The 13,051-nt window shown below is 40.8% G+C and overlaps 1 protein-coding gene and 1 long non-coding RNA gene across 3 annotated transcripts in view; one reads left to right on the top strand and one right to left on the bottom strand.

Moving 5' to 3' along the window:
- LRMDA (leucine rich melanocyte differentiation associated) overlaps positions 1-13,051 on the bottom strand; it is a 1,312,323-nt gene that overhangs the window by 474,518 nt on the left and 824,754 nt on the right. The gene's annotated exons all lie outside the window — the stretch shown is intronic.
- LOC309604599 overlaps positions 6,949-13,051 on the top strand; it is an 807,304-nt gene continuing 801,201 nt past the window's right edge. For both annotated transcript variants that reach the window (XR_014230917.1, XR_014230918.1), the window contains exon 1: positions 6,949-10,899. This is a non-coding gene — a long non-coding RNA (uncharacterized lncRNA). The remainder of the gene's footprint in view (positions 10,900-13,051) is intronic.

Here is a 13,051-nt window from a genome sequence, read left to right as displayed (position 1 = left end):
AGGGAAGACTCATTGGACCCTCCACCATGGAGTCACAGAACAATTTTTGAAGGCTTTTAAGAAATTGAGTAGAAATGTGTGTTTCATAGAGGAAAGCATTCTAGAAAGTAAGGCATTAAAGCACGGCTCAAGCTGCTCCCTCTAGCAGATGTCTCCTTGACGAAATTCTATACATCCTTCAAGGTCCAACTCAAGCATCACCTCCTCTTTGGCTTCCCCGGGCCTCTAAGGGCTGCCTGGCGCTTGGCAGATGCCTGTGTTACAGCGCTTGGCGGTGAACTGAGTTCTTGGCACCGTGAGTCTCCTAAGTCAGAGTCCATTTCTTCTCCCATTTTTGTAACTTAGGCCCCAGGACCCAGCCTGACACACAGAGGGCACTTCGCGCAGGTCGAGTTAATGAGGACAAGGGGAGAGGATGGCAACCGTTTCAGATGGCCTCTGTCTTCCTGTCTTCCGCTCCCATGCTGCTTGCAAGCAGTTGACAATCTCTCACCACCACGTTAGGCTAAAGCAACGTGGGATTCCTCCAACACGCAGCTAGTACCAGCTCCTTCCCCACGTGGCTAACTGGTTGGGGGTTGGGGGGTGGAGTGGGGGGTGGTGTTAGCAGGATGTTTTCCTCCGCAGGCACAGCGCCGAGGCGCATTTTTAATGATTTACCAGTTCTACTTGACTGAGCCTGCACCCTGTAAGTGGATCATATGATCAGCGATCACAAGTTAAACTGCTTTTGTTGCTCGCAAGGCATGCTTGGTGGGCTGGCTGCCGGCACCAGCCGCTCGCACGCAGCTGTGTGTAAGACAAGGCGAGGTTACGTACAACAGGCAGTTAATGGCTCATACCAGCAAGCCCTCGCCTTCCGTCGGCACATGCGGCTGAATTTTAAAAAGGTAAATGACCTTGCAGCTGGGAGCTTTAACTATGTGCTTTTACCTATTTGTACCTGGATAAGTAAACATTTGCAGCACGCCAAAAGGCCCTGAAAGCTCTATTGTAGCCATAGGCTAATCCCTTTCTCTCTGGATGAAAGACTCCAAAACAAACTGGGGGAGAAAAAAAAAAATCATTTTCTGCCTCAAGTAGCACAAAGGTAAAGGGGGGCAATGGTGATAATGACTTCCATTTGTTATAACTTTCAGAAGTCACCAAGGCTCCAGTCCTAACCAGCTGCCTATAGTTAGGATTCCACTTTCCAGGAAGAATGACAGAAACAAGAGGCCCCCAGACAGACAGAATGGTTCCAGCCAGAGCCAAACAGAACTGCCTCCTACTTGCCAGTGAATCTGACACAAGGAAGCTGGAATGAACATCTCCATCCTTGTTCTGCTATCCAAAAGGGTTGCTTCTCCCAACTGCTGTCACTCAGGGTCAGACAAGCAGGCCCATCTTAGTTCTCTTCTGCTTTCATTCCAAATCTACAGAGGAATATTCATGTCGTGGAGTCTGGGTCTTCTATCACAGATCACCTGCATCCTGCTCCGAGTTCTCCAATGACCAACACTGAACTCTTGTCTCGTAAAAGGCCCTTCAAATACCTCCCAGTGCAACTGGGCCACCTGAGCTACATCTGAAATACTGGCTGACCATCCGAATGCTTTCCAAAGAGTGGAATATTGGTGATTTACAACCTGAGTGGGAACCTTGGTAATGCTGTTATTTTAAGAACTCGTCAATCAGTTGGGATGAAGATAACATTTATTGCAACATAAACTGAGATTGCCATGAGAACAAGCAGAAGGTATCTGTGGAACATTTAAGACATTTCACAGGCAATGAATCAATGGAGGGCAGTTCAGTGGAGTGATAAGAACACTGGGCTAAGAGCTCCCCGCTCTGCGGTGGTTCTGCCCGTCACCAACTGCCTGACTCTTAACACATCTCTCCACATCTTTGCACCTGAGACTGCACTCCCTCGTTTGACAACTCTATTGAGTTCCTACTTCGTGCCGGGAAACCATACTAGGCACTGAAATAAGCAGGATGGGTTAGAGGATCTCTAGGTATCGTTCATGTATGCATACACAAATAAATTCATAAGTAAGAAAAACTGCTAGTCACCATCTGTTGAACCAAAATATTCCTTAAATGACGAGAAATGTTTTCTTCCCCATGATTCAGTTAATATGGGTTGGCCTAATGAGGTTGGTGTATATCCCTGAGAGGAAACAGCATTCCTCGGTCCAATATACAGTTTTAATAAACTTTATTAAATTTCCATTGATCCATATGCAAAAATAATTCGTTTACAATTTGAACTCAGCCTCCTAAATGGTGCCTAACTCAATAAAGGAAGAGGCTGAGAAACAGCAGCTGTACAGCTATTAACACATTACGCCATTAAAAACATTAAACAGTTGGGTTTGGTGAAGGAGTCAAAGTTAACCCCTTGAATATCTCTAAACTGGAGATTAATCTTGGAAGACACTTTGCAGCAAAGGGAAACCAATGACTTGGGGGAAAAATTCTCTCTACCATCTGAATGAACCTGCCGGAGTAGAAGTCTAGCCTATGGCTTTGCTGTACAACCTTCCAGGAACTTCCTCCAAATGTGCAGTCTGAGCTTCATGCAGGAAAGACAAGGGGTGGGTAGGGTTAAAAGGATGTCATCATAATAAGTAAACTAGTAGCTTATTTGACACATTGATAGGATTCACACGGCCCTGTATACTTCTGGTACTTAAATAAATTGGTTAGTTTTGACCTTGTACTAATGAAGCCAGAGTCAAGGTACAATCCTTTTTAGCCCGTGGGTTCTCTTTTGTGATCATATCTGCAGTCCAATCAGTAAGTCAGTAACAAGTATTAACAGAGTGCTAAGTAAGGCTAAGTCCCTGATCTCAAATTATGTACCATGGAGGTGGGGAGAAAAAATTAAGAGACGTGAAAATCTGAGAACGATTAAGCACTATACTGGGTAATTCCAAAGATATATAGGGGCCTGAAGAAAAGACATGAGTGAAGGTTAACAAAGAGAGGAGTTTAGGAAGAAAATGGGATTGAGCTGTGCTTTGGAAGAAGGGTAAGGTTTAAATAAGTGCAAGGAGAAAACTAAGAGTCAAGAGTGAATCTGAAGGTGGGGACTGAGGTGGCTTAAGCAAAGGGAGGGGGTGAGAGACAATAAGGATACTATTATTTCTGTTAGCATTTTTGGCTATAAGGCCTTTAAGGGGTACAAGGGAGGAGAGGTGGAATTGACCCGTGCATATCCATCCCACCACTGTAGAAGGAAAGCAGAGGGCATGCTCACAGAGGGGGCAGTGTCCAAGAAGACACTGAAAGATTGCTCAAACTTCAGAAAATCAAACTCTGCTTGGTATCCAAGTTGGTGACCACACGATTTCTTAACTTAGAATTCTGAGTGACCACCTGCATATAAACAAGGGAATACCTGAAAATTCTTGGGCAAACCTTGAAATTCTCAGCACAACAGTGAATCCGAGTCAGAAAGGATCCTTGCTGTGAGGTTGGCCTGTCCATTTTCCCACAAGGTTAGAGATGTCTCTTCGACACCCCCTTGCTAAAACGGTCCTCCTGCTCTGGTCTCAGCCCTTCCACTACACTCAGCATGCACTTCTGTGCAAGGCAGCACTTCATTCTGTTTACTAAGATCCCTTATTAAAAGTTCCTTTTTACATTGTACCAGAACTTCCCTCCCTGTACCATTAACCCGAAGGTCCGAGCTTTGTCCTTAGAGCAACCCTATGTCCTCATCCACATGATACTGCTTCAACTATCGGAAAGAAGATTCTATGTGTCACCTTAATCTCGTCTATTCTAGGCCAAGCATCTACATAACACTCAATAGCCTGGTCCATCTCGTGGTCCCTCTCCATTAGTTGTCCTGTTGTTCTTAAAACATGAAACCCTGAACGGAATGTGTTCCTCTAGATGGTGTGTGAACTGTGCAGAACTCAAGAAGACATTCACTTTGAAAAATTAGGATCCAAAGCCTCCATTACACCCAAATTGGCAATACCTTTCCAAGCTATATCCCATGGTGGTACACATCAAATCTTAGTCAAGTAAAATACCCCAATGCTTTTGATGTGAAACACTACCAAGCTAGACCTTTCAAGCATATACTTCTATAATTGATTTTTTAAAATAGAAAGTTGGACTTCAAACTTACAATTCTATTAAATTTTGTCTGGTAGGTGTCAGGCAATGTTTTAGCTTGCTGAGACCACTTAGAACTATGATCTAAAACCTCTGGTATGTCCTGACCTCCCTAACTTTGTATTTTGAAAGTTAACAAGCAAGGCCTCTTTCTAGCTCCTCACAAGTTATTGATAAAAATGTTCACCAGGTCAGGGACAGGGACAAATTAAAGTCTGAGGCTAAAATATACAGATAAAGCCTAAGGCTTAGGCAAGCAGATAAAACATTTTATAAGTTCTTTGGGAAGGGTAAAGACAGATACCAAGAGGTGACTTCACTAGTATAAAGGTAAACACTTAGATGAGCAATGCTACTTTCTTTTTTTCCTAAGAGCTATGTGTATTAGGTCTGGAGCAATTAACAAACCAAAGAATTTCCAGTATGAGCTCTCTCAACTTCATCAAGAAATTTAAAAAGAGAAACTGAGGACTACCCAAGTTAACCTATAGCTCTTGGAAAGATGAACACAAAAGAAACAGAGTTCCCCTGGGTCTTTGGCCCAAGAACTTGATACTGGGTTTAGAATAAGTTTCTCCCCCCAAGAGATTGCTACATGGATTGATAAGCAAACATCTGAACAACTGACAGCAGAACACCCACCCATGCTTGTCAACTCTCCTAGACTAAGGTGATTTACTGTAGACGCACAAAGAATCATTATTAAGAACAAAAACCAGAACAACCCCCAAATGTAGCAGTCTGGCTGAAGGATGGCTACCATGCCCAATAACAGAGAACATGAATGTGAACTATCTAATTATGAGTGAGTGACATGAAGCTAAATATTATGCTGTTACAACAAAGCAGACACTAAGTAGATTTAAGGGTCCCAAGTTACTTCTCAGAGATAAATATGAGGGGTAGATGGTCACTTGACCACTTTTCACACGCCAGCTGGAATCATGTATCTAAGAGATAAGGTAACATGGGAAATCTACAATGTCTGCAGAAATCATAGGTGACCCTGCCACATGCGGCCATCGGCTCATTAATTTGACTAATTATAAAGACCCCTAACTCCTAATAACTATCTCCCTAGAGCCTGAACTTGAAGAACCAAACCATACACTTGTTGAAACTCAAAGAATCTTGTAAAAGCTAAATTATGATGCCACCAACATAGGCCAAATCACCTATAATCACCTATACGGTACCACTGAGAAGATATTTAGGAGTAAAGTCTGAAATGACATCAATACAAACAGGAGATCCCCTTTGTATAATCCTTTTCTAAATGTTTCAACAAAATTACCTTTTTTGATCGTCTCACCAATCCCACAAAAAACAGACGGCAAGCATTACGCTCTCATTTTACAGACACAGAGCTAGGGAGACAGATGAACATATTTGCCTAAAGATACACAGTGATAAAAACACAGTCTGTTTTCCCTTTCTGCAAATTTGCAAGCACAGCAGTCCCAATTCTCTGGTTTCTAATGTTTTCGATGGACTTTCATTCAAAGAGGTGAAGCAACCATGTTTAGTAGTGTCTGTGCCATCTTAACGCCCCGTGGGGACAGGGTGTGGTAATTCTCTATATTAACTGTCCAGTGATGAACCCACAAGGCAATTGTCACACAGGGCTTTCTGATGTCAGTCAAAGCAGGACTGTGTGAGGAACATCAGTCCAATCTACCTGGAAAGCAGGAGTCATAGAAGAATATCATGGGGACTTGTCACCAGGAATGCCATTAGTTGATAAAAATGAAAGTGAAGCCTATCATTATTTCATCAGTCTAGTCAATCTTCATTGGAAACAAATGTACACAGATTGGCCGTTATATTCCCAGCTATAACATGAGCAGAGATACTGCACATCCAGTGACATTTCAGGCAAATTATCTATTATAAATAGGCAACAATTTGACCCTAAGCTACTCTGCTAGGAACCCTGAACCTGGAAGCAATATGGGGAAAAAAGGAGATAGGATCCTGAAGACTGGGTTAAAGAATCTGCACTCCCACCTCCCCAGCTATGTGAGCTTGTTTGGCAAGTCATTCTATGGCTCTGAGCCTTCGTTTTTTCTTCAGCAAAACGGTGGATATAAATATAAGCGTGAATTCCTTCCATGATTACTATGGAAATTACGTGGGGCAGGGCACTTGAAGGCTGTATTTGTGTTGCACAAATAGGAGGAACTAAAATGTAGCCTTATCTCCGCGACTGCTTAATGCAAGCTGCTGGGCAACCTTGTATTGACCTCTCCTGGCCTGTGCCAGATAATTTAGTGCCACTATCATCATTAGTAAACATCCACCAGGGGCCTGCTATGGGCTTAATTACACAATGGCTTGTACGGTTCACTGACATTCTCACGCATATACTTCTGGTCTTCTTTAAGCAACTGTATGCTCATCCAGGAACAAGAACCTGTATGTCAACAGGTATGCATTTGTATATGTATCTTAGCCCAGTAAAAGAAAGAATACATAGTAAACTCTCAATAAAGAAGTTACTTGATTGTTTTGGAAACCAATCAAGGATAGAAAAGTAGAAAGGCAATGACAGAGAGAGTTAGGACATGAAAAACTCTTTAACTTGTGCAAAATCTAAGATTTTTTTAAAGGGATGGACAGTATTTCCCTCTGTAATCTCATATAGAAGGATGTTTAAAGGAAAAAAAAATACCTACCAAGGGTCTTAATCAAGCTATTCCACTTGAGAGCATTAATGCTAAGTATGCAAACCTTTACCTGACTGATCATTAAGGTATCAAGAACTAATTTTCCTCCTTTTAAGAGCCTGCATGTCACATCCCACCCTTTGGGCCTTCCAGAAAGAAAGAGAAAGAAAAGCATTCCAGACAGCCAGGTGTTAGTGAGTCAGCCATTAAAACTTCAGTTATAAAATATCCCCCAAACTGTAAAACACTTCAGTCATTAGAAGATCATAAATAGATTAAGATGACATTTTAAATTATTATGACACCATGTGTATAAAATGTACATTGTTCATCACAATATCCCAGTTGACTGTGACTCTGATTGTCTGAAGTTAGAGATGAAGTGTATATGTTAATTTTGGGGGGACCCAACAGCAAAAGATCGGGAGGGAGGACGGTGGAGAAAGCAGACACGTAAGTGGAAATTGTGAATGTTGCATCCCTCCTGAGGCAGAGAAAGACTTTAGATTCATTTTGCAATAACACTCATTTGCTTCTCCTCGAGGAAAAATAAATCCTTGTTTCATTTTTAGAGGACCAGCCTCAAGTATAAAAGAAAAGAACCCCCAAATCAATAATTTTGAAACCATCTTCTAAAATGTCATGGTACCCACTCTTCTTTGAGCTAACTGAAAGGTTTTAATTAGAGTCCAATATTAATTTATGTCTTAAACTAGAAAAGTAGCTCATGACTCTTTTTTCATGTCACACACACCCACAACCACCTCTCAATGTCAACTCCTCTGTCATATTTTTTCACCACGTACTGAATGTGCAAAGCATGTCTCCAACTTGAAGGTGTAGCACCCCCTTAATAAGAAGTGGGGCAGCTTCCTTGAAAAAGGAACAGTCCCTCTAACCACCAACACCAGAATACAGGACAGAGTCCCAGATGACCATTTCATGCAGACAGAAGAGAAACCTAAATTTTACAATCACTTATAAGATGGTCATAAGAATCAATGATATAAATAGTTCAGTCTTGCTCGCAAATCCATGCTTTTCAACCAAGTCTTACCAAGGAAGCAAATTCCTTTTCAGATTTAAGTATTTGGGGACATGTGTTCTAGGGTTAACGTACCTAACTTAAATCTATACCAGCTGACTCACATGCAGGATTAGGCCCATTAAGGAGATTATAACAAATAATTAGCAAGTTTTGGGGTATTTAGGACACTCTACAGGTATGTGTGTGATTCTGCTACGTACATTGGCAAGTCATTCTGCCACAGTGGGCAGGGAGAGGTATGTGTTAACATACAGTTAGGAGTTAACAGTTAACAATAGATACATCCATACAGTTAACAATACATGCAGTTAACAATAAATACAGTTAATAATGGATACGATTTAATTTTGTCCTAAGAATTTAAAAAAATTTTATTAGGACCAGAAAAGTGAAAGTGGCACAGGCATCTGAGAACCTGATGTAAATATTCCCCTCCAAAATTCTTCTCTCAGAAACAGTCAATGTAATTTCCCACGTTCCTTTCTAGATTGTCCTGGTTCTTGGGAACAACCTTTCTCAAAACCGAGGATATGAGATCAATAATGTGGTCCCATCAGATGCTCCAAAAGGATCAGTGTTAAAGAGAGTAATTAAAGATCAATTCATAGGGGCAATTATTCATCTACTTGGTCAGTCATGAGACACTTCTGAGAAATAAACACCAGATTTTCGGTAGATTGAAAGAATTGCAAGACACCAGGTCCAACAGTTTCTAAAAACACCAGACCATATCTGTCCAAATATGCTCTGTAATAGGGAGATGACACACTGTACTCTATTAGAAAATGATTCTTATACAGACCTGAAATCTCCTTCCTTGTAACACCATGTAGAATAAGGCAAATGCTCTATTTCTGTGGAGCCCTTTAAATCTTTTCTGCATTATAAACAGTAAGAATGAGGTCTTGAAAAAAGAAAAAAAAATACTTTGGAAACAGTCATGAAAGAAGGCGATCTCACATTCTCTGAGGCCGAGTCTGCCGCTCTGATGATTTGGCAGGTATGACTTAGGCCGTCAGAAAGAGACTGTCTATTTTTCTGTCTGTACGTATTAAAAGTTTGGGAATGGAAAACAATTTAGTCAAGTCTGCGTCCCAACTTTTCTTTTCTCCAAAATACCCTCTGTTAAGGAAAGCTGTGGAAACATCCTCTTCAGCACTACAGAGGCCAAGTTCTACCGTTTTTAAAGAAAGATCCTGTGAATGTCTTTAAGTTTATGCGAGTCCAACATCCCACCTCCATCTTCCCACCATAGCACCCTCTTTGCCTCAGCTTGGGCAAATCATAAGTAAATTATTCATTCATTCCATTCTTGAACACACTCTTACTGAATGTCCATCTTATTAAGTATCATTTATATTTGTTTGTGTCAGTAACTGCCTCTTTGCTGGAGGAAACTTATTCTTGAAAGAGAGCCTCATGGGCAGAGAACATGGCTTCATTTGATTTTCATAGAGGCTGGCAGATATTGTCTTTCCTGATTGACTCTGGCTTTATACACTTCAAAGGATTTTCCAAGAATATCTACTACACAAAATACCTTTACCTCAACCCCGAGATTCCCTGGTATGAGCCAGAGTATCTTCTTATGTTGTAGTTACAGTATGGGGAGGGAGAGTTGCAAATCTGGTCACAGATTTTTAAGAGTTCATGAAGAAGACTCTCCTAATGAATGAACTGGAAATTAAACCGAGAGGCTGAGCTCTCTGAACCAGTCCTGATTCAAGGCTTGTTTTCTGGGTGTTTCTCCCCTTTCTAATGCCAAACTAATCCCAAACCATTTATTCCACCACAGCAAGGAGATTCAAATGGAATTAAAGTTCATATGAGATCTGGCAAGATTGACTGTGGTTGGACTTCCTCCAGAAGAGATTTGTTTATGTGATGGTCTTTTTACAGGGCTCAGAGAGCACAGTTTCAATTTTTAGCAAGGATTTTCTCCTCGCTTGGAAATGAACTAACAATGGTGTCACCAGAGAATGTTTATGAACACAACACTAAAACTGGACCAAAACAAAACACACTTTATTTCTGCTTACTGAGAATGCATTGCCTTTCCTATCAGGGGTAGGCTGGCACAGTTATCATGTTATTATAATAAATACTTCTGTTATTTTTGTTACACATCTACCGCTTCAGAAGATACCAAAGAACTGCAGGATCTCTGTCCTCAGAGAGCTTAGTGTTGAGTTAGATTAAGACAACTGAATCTATAATGCATGGCACAATACACTGTGTTGTACAGTGGGAACATTTTTTACCACAACTAGGGTCTCAAAGAATTCAGAAAAAGATCTTTGTGGAAACTAGAATGGCTGGGCAAGAGTTCCTGGAAAGATAAAATGTGATCTAGTCCTTGGATAGAGATTAAGGAGATAAAGCTAAAAGTACATGAATGAAGAACGTCAAGCCCACCTGTGTGCTGGGGGTCCCTGTTGCTGAAGCAGACTACTCACCTTGGACAAAAGGGAAGGTTGAGGGCCTGAGGCCCTTGGCTGGTCTCACCCTTAACTGCTGCTCAATCCACTCTCATATCTGGTCTGTCAGCAGAGCTGCCAAGAAACTCAACATATTTTTACCTCTTAGAATGTGGTCTGAAAACTACTGTTCTCTTTCAACCCTCACATTTAAAAAATGTGGAAAAACTTGAGGCTCAAAGACAAGAAATGCCCAAGGTCAGTGGGCTGGTTAATGGACAGGCAGGGGTTAGAATCCAGATCATCTGATTCCCCAGACCAATGTGCTCTCTCCTTTCCCACGCTGCCTTTTTAATGCTGGAGCTAACAAATTAGCCATTCTAAAATAATCTGATGAAGCAGGGAGTCTGATAAAGAATCTCCAGTGGGAAGATGTTCATTGTCTTTTTCACCTTCCAGACTGTATCAAATACTGAAATTTATAAAAAGATGGAAGAACTGGCATGAGAAAATGTATGCCATGGTGACTCTTTGAATGAGGACCAGTAAGAGAATAAAAAGCTTCAAGTGACCTACTGCACATCTACCCTGCTTCCCCAATTAACTCCAAACAGACTTTGTCTGGGATGAGATGATTTAGTCTTAACACAAGGTCAGTCCCACATTTCCAGAATAAAGATTGCTGAATATGCTTATTTGAACTGAATTACATTTGGTAGTTTAATAATATGAATGTACTGCCTTTTCAAGAGGGACTCTAGCACTGGGGAGAACTTTAAAATGCATCACACTTAAAACAGAAAATTAAATTCAATTAACTTTTTTTTTTAATTTTTATTTAATTATTCATTTGTTTAAATTTTATTGGAGTATAGTTGATTTACAATGTTGTGTTAATTTATTTTTTAATTGTGGTGAAAAAAAAGCATAAAATTTACCATCTTAACTATTTTTAAGTGTACAGTTAGTAGCATTAAGCATATTCACATTATTGTGCAACAGCTCTCTAGGACTGTTTTGTCTTGCCAAACAGAAACGCTGTACCTACTAAAGGACAGCTCCCACTTTTCCCCTCCTCCAGGCCTCTGGTAACCACCATTCTGCTTTCTGTTTCTGTGAATTTGACTATTTTAGATTGCTCAGAGAAGTGGGGTCATACAGTATTTGCCTTTTAAAGAAGAATGTTGATTTTGAGCTATGTATTTAAAGATGGGAGGACTAAATAGGCAGAGATAAAAGGGGCTACATAAAAGTACATGGGTTAGTATCGTGTGAAAGCATGTGTTTTCTTTTTTTTTTTAATCTTTATTGGAGTATAATTGCTTTACAATGGTGTGTTAGTTTCTGCTATATAACAAAGTGAATCAGCTATACGTATACATATGTCCCCATACCTCTTCCTTCTTGCATCTCCCTCCCTCCCACTCTCCCTATCCCACCCCTCTAGGTGGTCACAAAGCACTGAGCTGATCTCCCTGTGCTATGCGGCTGCTTCCCACTAGCTATCTATTTTACATTTGGTAGTGTATATATGACCATGCCACTCTCTCACTTTGTCACAGCTTACCCTTCCCCCTCCCCGTGTCCTCAAGTCCATTCTCTAGTAGGTCTGCGTCTTTATTCCCATCTTGTCCCTAGGTTCTTCATGACCATTTTTTTTGTTTGTTTTTTAGATTCCATATATATGTGTTAGCATATGGTATTTGTTTTTCTTTTTCTGACTTACTTCACTCTGTATGACAGACTCTAGGTCCATCCACCTCAATTAACTTTTATTGGGAGGCTAACACACTAGTACCCTAGAGGGACAAACGAAGTTCTCAGCTTTCCCAAGATTTTTAAACCAGGTCTCTGGAATCCAGGCCAGAGACACTGAACTGGCTCACCCCCTCATAAAGAGCTTCATGGGTGAGTTTAACATCTGTACTCAGTGGGCAGGACCATGCCCAGAAGTCTCCAGCTAAAAGACCCTCAGGGGCATAAAACCGGGAATAATAAACAAATAGAAACCACTACCTAACCTAACTATCAAGTAAAAGACAAAAGCCAACACAGGGATGGAAGCAGAGTCCATATGCTTTTCACTAAGCTCTCTTAGTTTCCTGTTATCAAGATAAAGGTTCACCTATTTTTAAAAATTTTTTGGCCCAATTAACCACTCACATTGACTTAATAGAGATTCTTAAGCCAGTCTTGGCTTTTCTAGGCATCTTACTGCTCCCCTCACTACACTGATATATTCCAAATTTGCAGACAACCATAAACAATGTCCCTCATCACTCCCTTTGTGACTTCATAAAGACAAGTTACACCTTCAGCAGGTTAGGCTGTACAGAAAACTAGATTCTAGACAGACTGAATACCTATATCCTGGAGACAGATGAGGTAATCTCATTTACTAATTTAGGAAATATTTATGAGCACCTACTATATGCCTGGTACTGCACTAAGCACTGGAAATTCAGGGATGAATGAAACGAATAATCACTGCCCTCCTGGCTACAAAAAGAGAAGAAGGGGAAGAATAGAGAAATCAAAAAGAACCCCTACCTTAAACAAGTTAATAGAAAATAAAACAGTATTTCATTAAAGTCAGGGTTAAACTCTCTGTAGAGCTGGTTGGAATTTGTCCAAGACTGTATTAGTTTCCTGTTGCTACTGTAACAAGTTACCACAAACTTAGTCACTTAAACAACACGAGTCTGTTGTCTTAAAGTTCTAGAAGTCACCAAATCTGAAATGAATCCTATAGGGGTCAAAGTGAGGTGTCAGCAAGGCTGGTTCCTCCTCTGGTACCTCTGAGG

This window comes from Balaenoptera borealis (genome assembly GCF_965194805.1).
Source record: "Balaenoptera borealis genome assembly, chromosome: 10".
Taxonomy (NCBI): Eukaryota; Metazoa; Chordata; class Mammalia; order Artiodactyla; family Balaenopteridae; genus Balaenoptera; species Balaenoptera borealis.
The sequence above is the reverse complement of the archived record's forward strand: the minus strand, read 5'-3'. Positions and strand labels throughout refer to the sequence as shown.